The following is a 16579-nucleotide window of genomic DNA, read 5'->3' on the forward strand; positions in this document are numbered from 1 at the left end:
AAATTGCACAAATGAAGCCAATTTGGCCCTCAGCAGCAAGTGTAAACGTCTAAAACATTTGAGGCAAGACTGGACTCACTGAGACAGGATGAAATGGCAAAAAAACTGCAGTCAGAAAGGATATCTCCATTATGAGATAGTGAATAGTGACGGTGTCGAGACTATTTTACAGAAGACCATGTAACATGTAGATCTAACACCCAGTGAGGTCATATCTTAAATCAGTACACGTTGTGTCGGTGCACGTCCTGCTTTAAGGGAACACAATGGTTGTGTTGTTTCAAAGAGGATTATGAAACAATTCCTATTTCTGAGCCAGGAAACCCAATTGCATCAGTGCCACAAAAAAAACCTGCTGCGTCATGCAATTCATGAGATAAGGTGCTCTTTCAGTTTAGTGAAAGAACAAAATGGTTTTAAAGTGACGCGGGAAGCCTACACAAAGTGTGTTCTTGCTTTTAAAGGACACTGAAGTAAACTGTAGAGGTAGTCATTGCTTGTATTCATTCATTCTTTGATCAAGGTTGGTAAATGAGTCATAAGATATAACGTGTTTTTCTTGAATATATAGATAATTCCAAACATGGTCTGTTAAAATCTGCACTCAAAGTTCTTAAGAACACAGGGTGCTGTAGCTAATTGTTCTAAATAAAGAAGGCGTCAAGGACACCACGCAGGAGTCAGTGGTTAGAAAAGTCAGAAATCCAAATGACAATGGCAGAAAGCACTAATGGACGGGATAATGACAGAGGAGAGGGAGAGCTGCCTTGAGAAGTTCTGCAGAGATGGCTGGCAGAAAGCTGTTGCCATGGCTGACAGTAAGACGATGGGAACAAATGATTCATTTCATTCTGATGGCATGGGATTGCACCTGGTTTGTCCCTTAAATGAATCAGAATCAGAATACCTTTATTAGTCCCACAGAGGGGAAATGTACATTATTCAGGGTTCTTACGGTCATTAAAAACCTGGAAAAGTCATGGAAATTCAAAATGCTAATTCCAGGCCCTGGAAAAGTTATGGAAAACAATATTTTTCCCAAAGTTTTGGAAAAGTCATGGAAATGTAACTAAAGTTGCATCAAATATAATTTACATTTGATCTAATCGCCGAAATAGTAATACTATAATGATAATAAATACTGTATCGTATAGTCATGAAACGTAAAATGGCATTTAACTGACGAGGTATTTTGCTGGTGAGAGATTTTAGTTGCTTTAGCCTGTAGGAGCTAGTTAGCCAACTATTTGATTTGTTTTAGATAGGCACAACATGTTTCATATGCAGACCTTATTTTTCTGTTCCATGTTCAAATAAACCATTTTCAGTGGTACCGCTGAGAAAGAGTAATTTTTTTGGTCATGGAAAATTAGGTAAAGGTCATGGAAAAGTCATTGAAAATCATTGGTGAAAAAGTGTATGAACCCTGATTATTACAGCAGAAAAGAGCCAAAGACAGCTTAATGTTACCTAAGAAGCATGCATACAAAACGTAGTAAAGATAAAAAAAGAAATTATAATAAAGAAGTTACACATTTGACAAAAATACACACCCTGTAACAGTTCTGAGGATTTAGCAGCTAGGTATATATTGCACAGTTTTTAACGGCATATATATTGCACATATTGCACATAGTTGGTATGACGGGGGAGACGGGGAAGAAGCAGAGATACAGAAGATGTGGTAAGGGGGGAGAGAGTTTTATCAGCTCTGCACTGACAACACAAAAGGACTTTACGGCAAATGCAAGGGCGATTTTTGTAATTAAGACAGCTTTAGATAAATACATGGGCGTTCTAATAGATCCAAACGTGCTGCAGAAGAGGTGACCACAAGGAGAGACATAGCAGAGTGAAGCGTGAATAGTCTCTTTCCAAATGTTAAATATGAAATAAAACCAACAAAAATACTGAAATATTGGTTGAGTCAAAAATAATTCTGTTGATTAGATGGATCAGTGATTCTAAAATGAGGGTACATGAGATTTTTAAAGAACAGGTTAATTGAACAATGTAGTCATGCATGATGATCTAAAAGTCAATCTAAAAAATATGCAGTTTAATGCACCTGTAATGCCTACTTCATGTCATTCCATAGTTTATTGTTATAATCGTTTTTTTTTACCAATAATGTGTGGGGCCGTTGAGGGAGTTCTCGAATCAGAAAATACTTAGAATGGGGTACGTTATTAAAAAAGGTTTCATATAATCAGTCTGATAGTTGTTGCAGCTTAACTCTAGTGTTTGCTATGTGTATCAGCTATGTGTATTGTATTAGCATGATTAGCAATGAAAGAAAACACAGTTCAGCTGAAGGCAATGTCATTTGTTATGTAGGAAGTTTGGATATAAATCAAAATATGGGAGGATTACAATTATGACCTGAAGATGGCACTATTTGTAAAATCCTAGTTAAGTTATTACAATTTAACATGGGCGGGATATAAAAAGTATGTGTATAAAAAATGTAATGCTGACCCAAATGAAGTGAAAGATATTTCCGACAGGTCCAAAGTGATGAACCAAAAGACATATCTATCAGTAGAGTCCAGATTTAAAGACTAAAACCCCAACAGAGCTACGAAATGACATCATTTTAAAATGTGTGGCTCTCAACTTTGGTTTTTTTCTGGGAACTAAACAGTGTGGCTTCACAAAGACATCCGTCAGGGACTTAAAAAGCTCGGCCTGGGGTCGTCTCAGTGTCCAGGACGCTGCCTCTTCAAAAGGACCACACAGTCGGACTTCTTTTCATTCAGATCTGACCTGCAGCAGAAACATGCTCTGACCCAGATACAACCATCACGTTGGTCATTAAGCAGCTCCATGCCAACGCCTGTAGTCATTAATGCAGGGCAGGAGATCCTACATCCTACTTCAAGTCCAGTGACTGTATCAGAAAGAAGTTTTCATATCCTTTACTTTCCTGTAAGTGCAATATTAATATATATTATATTGTGATGTATTGGTGCATTGATGTGTAAGAAGATGTTAACTGCTGTAGCTTGTATAGTGTTTTGGAAGGTCTATCTATAACCATGCATCCTATTTTAAAGGTTGATAAAAAAAAATGATGTCTTTTTAATTGGAAAAATAAAAGTAGTATCTAGAGTGAAAGTTGCATAAAGTTTGAATGCTTAAGTTAAATGCATAAAGCTCAAACTGAAGAACAGTTTTCATCCCTTTTAGAGAAAATGTTTTGTTCTTCATGAATGCATTTTTGAAATAGAAAATACAATATAATAATAATAATAAACCAGAGGACAGTGGGCATACAGAGAACTGTTCAAGGACTCCACTGTTGTTCAGAAAAGCCCCCTTGAGAAGGTTGGAGGAAAATAATACATCTTTTCACCATTAATATCAAGTAGAAGTAGGCTGTGCTCTTTCCTTGAACTATTCCAGGCACAATGAAGAAAGAGAACTGTGCAACCCGCAGAACAATTATCAGCTTACTGTTAAAACATTTTATTTAGAGAAAGGGAAACATAAAGAAAGAGGTAACGATTCTGAAACGGGGGTAGAAATCCTAAATAGAAGAAACTCAACAAAGACATTAGGGTTCATTATCTGGTAACCATAAATGTGTTTTTTTTTTACAACATTTGCCTGAAAATCTATTTCATTCTGGTTGAAAAACATTGATGCTACACAAAATTATATTTATTGTTTCTGACAGCTTGATTGTTTTTAGCTCCTTAACCCCTGATAGTGTTTTTCAAGTAGATATATATATATTGTTTTTAGCCATAAAAGGTTGGAAACCACTGGAGTGAGACAGCAACATGTTAACATAATAAGCTATTCAGATATTTAAAACTGATCATTTAGGGACTAAGTGGCTCTGTTAATTAAATTCAGTAGTCTTGATTTGATTAACTCATTCTCAGACGCAGGCAAGATATATTTGCTGCGAACATCTTTGCTGTTATACATAATAAGTAGAAAACTACCTTTCAATTCTTGCCGAGCTGGCGACGATACAAACACTCTCTTTTTTTGTATTTGATCTTGACCTTTAAGTTCACGGCCGTCCATTTGTCAGAGCAATCTCTCATGTTTACCCACAAACAGCTAGATCATTCATTCACAGACACTTCCTTTTAACACAGTGAAGCCTTCAGGCTGCAAATCACCACATTTGAGATGAAAAGCGCTGCACTTAAATCCGTGCACCGAGGGAGGAATCAAAGCCGTGCTCAAGCTGACAGCCGCTCATCAGCATTATGTTTAAATTCACATCCATTATGATTATGTGCAAAACCCTCCAAGTTACCCAATTAACGTCAAATCATCAATTTCTTCCCCCTGCTTCAGATCTGATTCAAACACTGACTTTAAGGCCCCGTCCACACGGAGACGAAAACGAACCGACGTCGTTTTCAAAAAAGTCTTCCGTCCACACAGAATCGGCTCAAGAAACGTGTCCGTCCACACGAAAATGCTCGAAAACGCCGGAGACGCTGTAGTACATATGCCGGGCCTGTAAGTGGCGCTGTACTTCCGCCACAAAACACACCAAAAGCAGCGAAGAAGACCGATGGCGATTATTGTTATTATTATTATTTGTGGTAGAGGAGCTGTACATTTTGCACTAAAATCTGTATCATGGTCAGTAGCGTCTGGAGCACGAACGCAACCCTGTGATCCGCCATTGTTGTTGCTGTTGTTGGCGAAATGCATCAGCAATGACGGGGGTGAGCAGCAGAGGTGGGGAGAGGCGGGGCTATGGCGTCATCGTTTTCAGGAAATTATCGTATAGGGCGTACACACGCAGCCGCAAGCATTTCGTCCTCAGACTTACCCACTTTGGGAGCCGTTATCAAAGTGTATCGGATTCGGGCTCCGAATCTGCGGCTCTGTTGTGATTGGTCAACTGCTTAGAGATGTCCCGCCCCTTAGCCTATCACGTACAATGTGTTGTACACAACATTAGCTCCACCTCAACCAGCTACGATGGACCCATAAATGCATAATCCAGTCATTTAACATAAATGATTATGAAATGAGCCAAAACACTTAACAAGTATTTTTACTTTTGGTACATTAACTATGTTTTAATGCCAATACTTTTGTACTTTTACTTGAGTACGATATTGAGAGTAGGATTTTTACTTATAACCGATAACTTTTATACTTTAGTATCCTCCACTTCTGGAAGACTCTTAGCCATTGTCTCTTGCTGGTGAGAACATTACTTGGCTCACATTTAATCTGTAGGGAAGCGTGCCACCATAGATCAATGATCATTAAAAGGGCCTTGTGACTTTACTTAGTGAACATTTGCAAAGATGTCCTGATGTTACCCTTAGCGTGGGAAGGGCTACTCGTGGTCGGTGGAGGTGTTTTTATCCTTCGTAAACACCCATTACAGAAAGATGGGCAGTCCTGCGAATAGCTCCAGGAACAGCCGAGCCTGGGACTGTGGTTTAACACTCTGCTGACGCAACGCTCAATCTTGGCTGCAGCTTTGTGACCTCTCTTATTTTCCAAAGTGGCAGTGTCTTATTTAGTGCTGCAGCTCTCATATAGCATTGTCTGTGAGAGCGGAGACTTTTTCTGTTCTGTAAATCATTGTTGAAGTGGAGACCTATGAGGTGACTCTCAAACTCATGTTCAAATCAAGTCCAGACGGACACTTACTTATCAAAGGTAACCATTCCTCTTACCTGCATGGCTATTTGTCAGTTTAGATCATTTTATTTCTACCAAATTATGCGCACAAGCCTCTTGTCAATGAGTCCTTGCCATGTTCCTTGCACACTTTCTTCAGTGCGGTGACACGGTTAACGAGTTTATTTCAGTTGAAAGAAAACAATTCCTACAAGGTCTGTGGATTCAAAAAAAGAAAAGGTCTGGAGTGCTGGGAAGTATAATTTAGATTGATCTCACAAAAGTTAAAAATGAAGTTGTTTTCAAGAAATGTTCAGAAGTACTTGCATATATAAGACCAAGAATAGAAATAGAGAAGTATACAGAGTTTGACAACATGTCTATGTTCCCTCTGAGAGCTTGATATCGCTGCGATCAACACCACAACAGGTTGCCTGGAAATAAATAAAATCGCCTCTTTCTGTCCACCGGCTGCTGGCGTCAGAGACAACAATGCTTTCCATAAAACAGCTTTCGATGGATGAACATGAGATTCACTCTTGATGGAAATTCAGCTGCTAGTTGCTGAATATTTTGTGTGTCTTGTGACACAATTTAGTATACTTTTTGATGCTTACTAAAAACGTTGCTATTGCTGCACTATTTTACCAATCATAGGAGAAATGGAGGTCAGGAGTGGATGTGAAACTCAAAACTGCAAAACATTAAAACAAATAGAAAATGTCAGAAAGAACAGATTCAGATCTAGGAAAACAAAACAAAAATACACTAACCAATGAAATACATGGAAAACCCTTTACCTTCTTTTGTGAAGTGAGACATTGCCGTTAGATGGTGCATCACTTCCTGTGCGTCAAAAACGGTAAAATGTTGCTAATCGTATGCTAACTGCAAGAACAGTATACTACAAAGAAATGTATAAATCATATAATGTATATTTATTAAGCCTGTAGTTGTAAATTAGTAGCTTTGGTGCTTACCAGATTAATCTATCGACAGCCATTTATTTGATTATTATTTTATAGTTTGAGTCGTTTTTAAGCAGCATTAGTTCCATCTTCTTCAAAAGGAAACCGTTTGGCCTATTTTTGACTGAACATAGAAAACTGGATATATTTTTAAAACAAGGTCTAAGATATCGGTAATTACATTTTCCACAGTTTACCCTGTTTCCACATTTTGCATATACACACATTTTTGCTCACGCCATAAAAAGATGTATTGAGAGAATTATTGATAGCATAAGTGATTATGATTATCATCATTATAGAATCTATGAAACAACGTTATAAGGGTATTTTTGTGACAGGAAATGTACTTTCAGTCAGCAGTGGTACAAAAAACTAAGTGTACGTTCCTCTGAGTAGATCAGTCCTGGATGATTATTTATACACTTTCAAACTAAAACACTTCTAACTCAATATAATTAGCTCTCTGCATTTCCTGTGTGAAGCCGCTGGAACCACAGAGAGACAGCTCGGTATGCTCCAGACTCTACTAACCACAGCCGGGGTCAAAGGTCGACAGGCCTTTTTCACAGATGCTGTTTTCCTTCTCTGTTAGCAACTGGATATCCTCTGACCCCACTGAGACTCCAGGAGTTCAGGGTGGATGTTTTACACATTCTGCAGCTGCTCACATGCTACATTATCCTGCATGTACAACATTTTCAAATTCCTCTCATTCCTGTTTTTTCTTTTTAACCAAGCAGGCATGAAATTGATTGAAAGGATCTTTGCCGTCTCTGAAATATATAAAAATCCTCCTCATGATCCATAGGTGGCACTCATGATCCTTAACAGTTTTGCAAGGTCATGTTTTCACAGCAAATCATTATTTCTGCAAACAGTGAGTCACTTACACGTGCTTTATTCTTTCATTTAAATTATGCAAAGACATTTGTTGCATCCTAAATTAAACATACCTTTGATATAAATCATGTCGCACAGATATTTTATGGATGTTATTCTGAATAATCCTCCTGTATAAAACAACCTTTTCTGCAGTAAAAACACTTCCCATCTCTGTCCTTCATTATCTTGGCTGCTCAAACTCTTATTGACGCTTTTATTGCCTTAAGATTTGATTAATGCAACAACACCCTCTGTGGCACATCTCCTAAAGTCCTGCAGTATTTCTTACAGCCTGAGTGCTCTCGCTCTCTCTTTTTATTAAATTACTTATTCTACCTCTAATATGCCTGTTGGCTTTGCATGCAGGAGAGGATGCAGATCAATCCACTTCTCGTCACAAAGAGCTCTTCATCATGTGGCCTCTTCCCATCTATGCCGCCGTATTCACTATCTTACACTCTTCCTCTGGAGCTGATGCCAAATGTCCTGAACCTCTCTGCAAGGATAGAGAAATTAAACGTCCCTCATTATCCACCTTCAATCAAACACTTCCCGCAACTACTGTAAAAGTCACCTATTTAAATAAAGAGTGGGTAATTTCCCTGTCACAAGCCTTGTCTGAACCCCTTTTGTTCCTGCCAAATTACATTAATATGACTAAAGTAGTACTTTCCTGGTCCTTTTTACTTTGACATTTACTAAACTAGCTGGTGCCGAATTTCAGATGCATAGATGGCTGGACGGTTGAAGAAAATGTGAGTTTGAAGACCTTACATGATTACAGGTCAACAGCCGTGCTAGCAGCTCTGAGACTATGGTTTGGCAGAGCAGTGCTTTGAGCGAAATGCTAATGTCAGCATGCTAACATTTGCTAATGTCAACTAAACAAAACAAAAAGATGAAGCTGATGGGAATGTTGTTAGTTGTGCAAATGTTTAGTCATTAGTCGGAGTTATGGACAATTACATTTGACCTGATGATGGCGGTAGATGAAGTTGAAGAGGAGAGAGATGTCGTATTGTCATATTTTTTAAAATGTTTACTCAGAGATTATTTGACCTACACATGTAATATTTTCAGGCAAATGTCCTACGTCTGCTATCATAAACTACTTAAAGGGCCTGTAGGTGCCATAACGCTACTTCGCCCAAGTTCATTATTTGTATTATTATTATTTGTTTACGTCACTTTTATTTGTTTGTTGAGCACTTCCGGTAATTGTCACATGGGTGTGGTTTGGTTATATAAGTCACCTGTTTGATGTTGAGTGCGGGTGATCTTGTGCTGTCATTTTTTCTGTTGACCATTTTGTCCATAGATACTATGTTATGATTTTGTTTATTAAATATCCTTAAAACTATCTTGCTTCAATATGGACTTTCTCTTCGAAAACGCGTTACAGTTTATAGCCAAGTTTAGCCTCTCTGCGACTCAAACGTAACTGGGGATTGACCGCCACAGGTCCCATGTCATGCTTTTCTGGTTATTACCCGTCCCCTTGTGTGTTATGAAGGTTTTTATGCATGTAAACGGTCTGCAGAGTCAAAAACCCTCAAAGTACACCCTGTAGTGAGTAAAACTCTAACACAGTCTATGCTGCCCCAAAACGCCTCGTTGGAGATTTCTCATTTTCCATTGTTTACTTCCTGGGTACTGTGACGTGTGAATACCCAGAGGCCACACCCTCTGCCAGCATTTCACGAAACAAAGCTTCACAAACCTTTCAGATTCATGCCGGATATGTACAGCGTAGGGCACTGAAGAACGATGCTGTTCCTACTTTGTTTGGACCAGCAGGAGATTCGGGTACACAACCTGTAAGTATTCATTGTTGTTTGTGTATGTATGATGTTTAAAACAAACAAGGTATACCTACCACGACTGTTTAAAATGGGTAAACGTTTTTCGGGCTGCTAAGTTGGGATCGTGGAGAAATGCTCTCTGCAGACCCATTCTCACAGCGTTATAAACCTTTTTCTTACTCAATATCAAGCCACACTTATTGTTTTTACTTCGTCTGTGAGTGTTTGTGTGTGCTCAGGATGAGTTTCGCTTGTTCCCGCTGTATCGCCGACCCGGAAGCCTGTCCGCTCCTCGCAGCAACGAGCCTCTCAACGTCCCGACCAATCAGAGCACACTGGGCTCACAGGGAGGGGGGGGGCAGGAGCTCCAACAAGCCGTTTAGGACAGAGAGTGAATACCTGGTGAATACACATACTATACAGAGATGCTGTATGAGAAACCAATGTGAGTTTGGAAAATTGCACAATATAAATCTATTCTAGTAGACCTCAACAATGGAATTATGATCAGTAGAAATGGCCATGACATGGGCCCTTTAAAGTGCAAAAATATAGTAATGCATGGGAAATCAGCAGTAGTTTAATAAAGCATTTTCTTTTATTGACTTTTAAGGATTAGATCAGATAATGTTTAAAACATGATTATATTAACAAAACTCTGAGGAGGTAGGAATGTGTGTCCTCGGTTTGCGACTAAGCTAATTAGATTAATTAAAGTTTTAAAAAATAGTGAATATTCCCCATGAGAGATATGAATGTGTGTAGCACCTTTTATGGAAATCCATCAAATAGTTGTCAAGACATTTTACTCAAAACAACAAATATGAACCTTGGCGATTGATGAAAAGCCCTCTGGGGACATTTTGAATGAAAAATCTATTATCGTCGTCATCACCGTTCATTTGAATCCAAAGTGATGGATTTACTGTCATGTTTATCACCAACAGCATTACAGGAATTCAAAAATAAGGGTTGATTGTTTATATAATATAATAATTTCCCTGCAACAGAATGCCAATAAACAATTTGTTTACGTCCAGCAGAAAATGTTTTTTTCATGATCTAATTTCACGTATGAAACGTCAGTATCAGATACCACTATGAGAGTTAAAAGGCTTGTTGGACAATCAGAGCGCTCATAAGAAGTTAACCTGCAAACTCTTCCAGCCGTAGCCACACGTAATGGACAGCCAGGCCTCTCGGAGCCAGTTAGCCCATTAGCCGCGGCTAATGCGTCCAGGACTCCCTGCCATGCTCTGCCCGTCAGTACCGGCTGGATCTGGTTTCAAACAGAAGCCGCCTCATCTCTTTCAGCTCGGGGCGACTCTCGCTGCAAAACAATGTTCTCTGAGAAACAGTTCTTGAGAAATGTGTGATTTCACTCTCATACTAATATGCTTGTGTGTTTAGTAGCTGAAGTTGAAAAGGTCAAGTAAAGGTCTAGGAGAGGATATAAGGTATCTGGCACAATAATAAACATTTCTGAGGTTTCACAGATAAACAGATTGTGGTTACAAGTGTTGGGAATACTCTGAAATGAGCAGATTACAGAAAGCAGTATATTGTACGCGTGTGGTAACACATATCAGATTCCTGTTTCTCCTCCGAATGTAAAGTGGATATTGGCTCAATCAGAGGGTGAAATTGTTTTTGACCGTGCTTGTGATCTTGGGTTTCACAGCTCTGGCTTGCTAAATGGACCGGGTGCATTAGGGGCCAGAGGAGCACGCTGCAGAGTGCTCTTAAAAGGCAAAAGGAGGAAACCAACTGGAGACAGCCTCCTTGTGTTGTTCGGCCCCGCTGCCTCTCTGCAGAGGGACGGTGACATGGACCCACCATGTAGGGACGCGCTGTGTATCGGGTTGCTGCCATCAAATCACAACAATCATCCTGATGGAGAGAGGGCAGGACGGACATGCAGGGTATGGTGACTGACATGAGGGCCCTCGTGTGATGGAGGGTGAACGTTTTCCATTTCCTCTGGTTTGTTACAACTGGATAGTGTTTACACCAAAAAAGACAAAACGGGAGACAAAGTGGGGTTTTAAGTACATTTTGGTAACTAACTTAACTTATTTTCTTTATCTTATTCATCTAGCAACAATGTGTGATCTTGCAAAGACAAGAAACAAGGAATGATATACTTTGGACATCATTTGGGCATTTTTTTAAGTCACTAAAACATATATCCTAGTAATCAATAATCAGTAGTGGTCCTTACTAATGAAAATATTTTTCTTATTTGGTTAAAACAACTTTATCTTGAAAGGTAACGCTGGTTATTTGCCATTTCTACTATTGTCAAGCCACTGAAAAAGTCCAAAAAATAACTATCTAATGAGGTGTTAAGCCTTTAAAAATGTGTCTTAAATATATAGTTTAATATTTTACAAAAACATGTGTCCCAAACCGTGGATCGATCTAGAAAAAGACACTCAAAAAAGAGTAAAAAAGCATTTTTTGGAGACTGCTTTCTGCTGCGAGATAATACACATTTGGTATTTCGGGCAGTATGATGGTGTTTGTGGATTTGGTTTAAAATAAACAACAGTGCTTATGATAATGAATGAACATGTCACTCAGTGTAATCATCGTGGGGCTCCTTGATGTGTTTTTAATAGTTCTTTGTCAACAATCTCTTTGGCTCAGAGGAATAAAGAACGCTACATGGGGATTCGGCTTACACAGACAATACTCGCTGATGTGACTGAACATGGGATTTGTTGAAAGAATATAGAACAGCCCCAGATCCAAAAAGCCTCTCTTTGCCAAATGGTTCCTAGTGTAAAGAATAAATATCCCTGCTCTTCAGATTATTTGATATTATTCTTCCCCACAAACATTAGCTGATATGTTACTTTTATCTTATTTGTTTAATTCAACTTTATGCATACTATGATCAATAAGCAAACCACTGCTTCAACAATCACTTCTTTGGTATTTACATTTAAAGTGTTTTACTATTTGATTTGATTGAAGCTCTCAGATTCATGTGAAAAGCATTGGAAAAACTACCCAAAATCAGATGGTTAAAAAAACGTTTTGTTGGGGACAATGTGTTAAAGTTGTGGTATATTTGTTTAACGTCTGACACATTTCTATTAATAAAACATATACATCTCCTACAGGATTGGGATAACAATACGTTAGGTACCCATGGGTGCTTTTTTAATTTAATTTGTGCTTTGTTGTCTCCACAGTTGTAACGTTGGCACTAATAAGATATATTTTTAACTCGGAACATAACACTAATAATCCTGTGTCTGAATGAAACACAACATACAGCAGACAATGTATCCCTTTCAGTGTGAGTCTCCCTCTCGCTCAGAAACCCACATTTTCTCTCACCTCCAGCATCAGAAGTGTGACTCATCACGCTGAGGCTAATATGCTGATAGTGTGCACTACCAGCAGGGTGTGTAAATTCCACACCTGTCCCATCATCCTCTCTCTCTCTCTCCGTCACCCCTCCCTTCCCCTTTTGTGCCTTCTCTCTTTTCACACATGCCCCCCCCCCCTCCTCCCTCCTCTCACCCTCACCACACTCTGGACAGCTTGAGGAGCAGAGAGCAGCACTGCCTTGCTAAGAACATGCAACAGAGGAACAGGCAGCAGAGACAACAATGAGGGCCTTTCTTCTTGTTTTCCTCACAAACAGGTAAGTGGAGATTCACACTGCACTTTTATGACTAGCTGCATGAAGCCTGGTAGAGGTATTTTAGATTAAATAAATAGCAATTGTTGGAATAAGAGCAGCTTATTTGAGAGTATTCATATCTGAATGTGGCGCTGCAGAATTGGTCGTAAAGAAAGATTATGTTCCCCTATTTTACTGTCTTTCTCTGTCCTTATATAACATCCAGTTTTCCTTATAATAACTTCACTATCTCTGATTCATGTTCCCGTTGTTCTCCCTTCTAGAAGAGACCATTAATCTGAGCATAACAAGCTTTTAATAAGTTTAATAAAGTCATGTATTAAGGTGATGGCGGAGCCTTTGTGCTCATTTGACACTGAAGATGGATCTTCTCCACAGGAACGAAGGAGGTGGAGTGATGACAAAAGGCTGCAGCTGCCTTTTCTTCTCATGAAGCAGGGTGAAAAATGACATGGCATTGGAGCTCAGGTAACTTCACTTGGACACTGATACCCTTGAAACCAAAGTCTTGGGTGTGTTTGCAAGATTTGTGCTGCCGCGAGTGTGTGAAATCCAAGACATTTTGAGGACACAGTCTATGAGGATGACTCTTTGGCTAACAATAAAAGAAGTGAAGAGGAAATTAGGTAATGCTGTAATTAACACTGTGATTAGGTGTTATCTTCCATTCCTGTTTATAATGATGTATCTATTGCTACTTCGAGAAGGAAAGACTGAATATATGAATTGTAGTATCAAACAATGAGTTGCTGAATGTTAATGTGTGCCTGTATGTGTAGCCAGTTTTCTCCAGATGGAGATGAGCGTGAGAGAGACTTGTTTTCCACGGAGCGGTGATGTCATGACACCGCTGTTTGGGCGGACTAACAGTTTATTCTGAAAACTGAGCCCGTGTCCCGAGGCTCAGACAAACTATCCGAGTACAAACGATGAAGGCAGAGACTCTTCACAGCCGAGGAGGGAAGGAATAAATCCTCTGTGTGAAAGGAGAAAGACGATAGCTTCTATTGAAGTTCATAAAACAACCGTTTTTTACACGCAGTTTACAAAAACAAATATATAATAGTTTTCAGAAAGCGGAGGCCTGCATCTGGGCCAGGCGCTGTCTATTCTGCTTTATTCATAATATTTGATCAGAGGTAAAAACTAGCTAAGCACCTTAATCCATGTACTGTTCTTATGTAAAATATAGAAGATACAAACTTGAAGAAAACAGAATCATATAAGTACAATCATATAACTAAGACAACCTGAATATTTTTGCAAAATTAAAATGGTGCACACGTGCTTTACAAGTTGCAATCATTTCCACCTTTTATACTTTCAGCCCATTTTGAATGAACAAATGGAATAATTTTCACTTTAACTTTAATAATTGAAAAACTTCTTCCACCACTTGATTTACGGATTGATTCGAGGCAATTTCCTTTTTACAACGCCTATGAACATGCAGGTTAATGTATGAAATGGTTATTCATTTTTTTTTTATTTGAAAGTAATAAAGTGGGGTTTTACTTTATGACTAACTATCATCTTATGTTTCCACACATTATGTCTTATTAGAGCCCAGAGTAATATATTAAACAAATCACATCAGTTTTTTTCTCCTATATTTAATGATCTCTTCTCGTGAGCCTGGATTTCTCATTTAGTGAAATCACAGCATGAAAACAGTCGGCACATTTTACAGAAGACATTAATATGTTTGGAGGGCTAAGTATAATTGCAACATCCATTAAACCAGTAATCTCCATATGAAAACTGTATAATTATGAGTTGTATAAAGATTTTATTTTTCTTGCAGATTGAGAGATCTCCTGCTGATGAATGTCACTCTGGGAAGACTTTTCTGAAGATGCAGAACTTAGCTCATTAGTGAGCATTGAACCAAACAAGAATTGTTCACAGTGGCTAAGTTCAGTGTCTGACATGAAAGCATGAGCTCCAGCAGACCGTCCCAACACGGAGAGGTGAGGCGAGAACGTGACGGACATTGTTGTTCTATAAAAGAGTGCTTTTTTTTGCATGCCAAAACACTGTATAGTAGGAAGAAGAAGAAGAATCACTGTTATGATGATTTGAGTCAGTAAAAGTATTATAAATGTGCCAACTATGGATCCTCACAAAGTTTAAAAATAACAAGAACCACAGCTTGTTAAATTCTGTGCTTTCAATCATTTTGGGATTTTAATAATGTGAACTTTAAATCCTGAGTTGTGTACTCTTGTGCCTACTGGACTGGAATCAGTGTGTCTCTGCAAAACTGGCTCAGTCCAGCAGGAACAAGAGTGACTCCTAATGTGACACCATCGTTGCTAACAAGCCTGTCCTCATCGTCCCCATAAAAAATAATCTAAGGGATCACGTCCCAAATGACCACGAAAATGTTTATCACAGCACTCGGCAGCAGGTATTTTGTCAGGAGTGATGAGTTTGCGTTTCTGACCCAAAGAAATTATGCTTGCGTGTGTATCACTGTGTGTCTGTGTGTATCAGTGTGTGTATTTGTGTCCTGATTTGTCTCCTCCTGTGTGGGAGAATGTGCCTCGGCTGCAGGTAGTCGTTATGAACAGCAGTTGATTTGTGCTGAGTAACACTTCACGTTGCCTCTCATACCTCACACTATAATAAGCTGTCAGTGTGTCTGCGAGCTTCTTCACTAAATTGGGATCCATCGACCCCCACCCCCCCCCCCTCAGTCATTATATACCTGAATGGACAGGCTGCATTAGCATAAGCAAAACTGACCATCATTAGACTTTTTTTTTTATCAATTTGTGCATCCTGTACTCATTTAAAAAATCTGCACACATGCAAAAATGTATATAGCCTGATCTTAAAATTGCACTCCGCAATTATATTATGTATCTGTGTATCTAACTTAATCCCTGTTGAGGAAGTATGAAGAACTTTAATTTCTTCATTAAATGTGCTCATTATTTCTGTGTCAGACAGGTAAGATATTTTCGTTTCTGAAGGTGAACCACCTTTTAAGGTGCACAGATTCTGGAATATATCAAAGACTGAGCCCTCGTGAGGATTGAAATACTTGCACACAATGTGGCAAAATCCTGCAGTGAAACATCAGGAGCTGTCATTCACCTCTCAGTTTGGTTTCCATCTTGCACATACATCTTTGCCTGTTTTGTTCTAATTCTGTCTTTATCTGTGTTTTGGTTATGTGCTATATATCCTATTTAATGTGTTTGTAATATGCTTTAAATTGTAATATAAAAAATGGCTTGCATATTTGTCTCTTTTTAATAGCAGAGATAGTTTCTAAGAACATTGTGTCAAGACCATGGACGTAGGGTCCGTGACGTCACCCATAGGATTCTGCAGAGTTGCCGAGAAGCCCTTAGTAGGCGGAGTCAGACACTAACGGCTCGACAGTGACGTCAGAACTCCCGCCTGCTCCAGCAGTGTCAAGACGAGGGCACAACATCAACTTTTTACCAAAAATGTTACCAACGTGGTCTGCATGATAGAGACAGATTATGCAGATTTGAGTTTTGCCTGAACTCCTCTGTCAGCCTCAACGAGGTTTAACTTTTCAAGGTTAACTGCAGGTTTGTGTTGAATTGCATTATATTTTACATATGCTGCTTATTTTTTATCTTGTACACTAAATAGACAGTATAGAAAGGCCAAAT

The sequence above is a fragment of the Trematomus bernacchii genome, unplaced genomic scaffold (assembly GCF_902827165.1).
Source record: "Trematomus bernacchii unplaced genomic scaffold, fTreBer1.1, whole genome shotgun sequence".
NCBI lineage: Eukaryota > Metazoa > Chordata > Actinopteri > Perciformes > Nototheniidae > Trematomus > Trematomus bernacchii.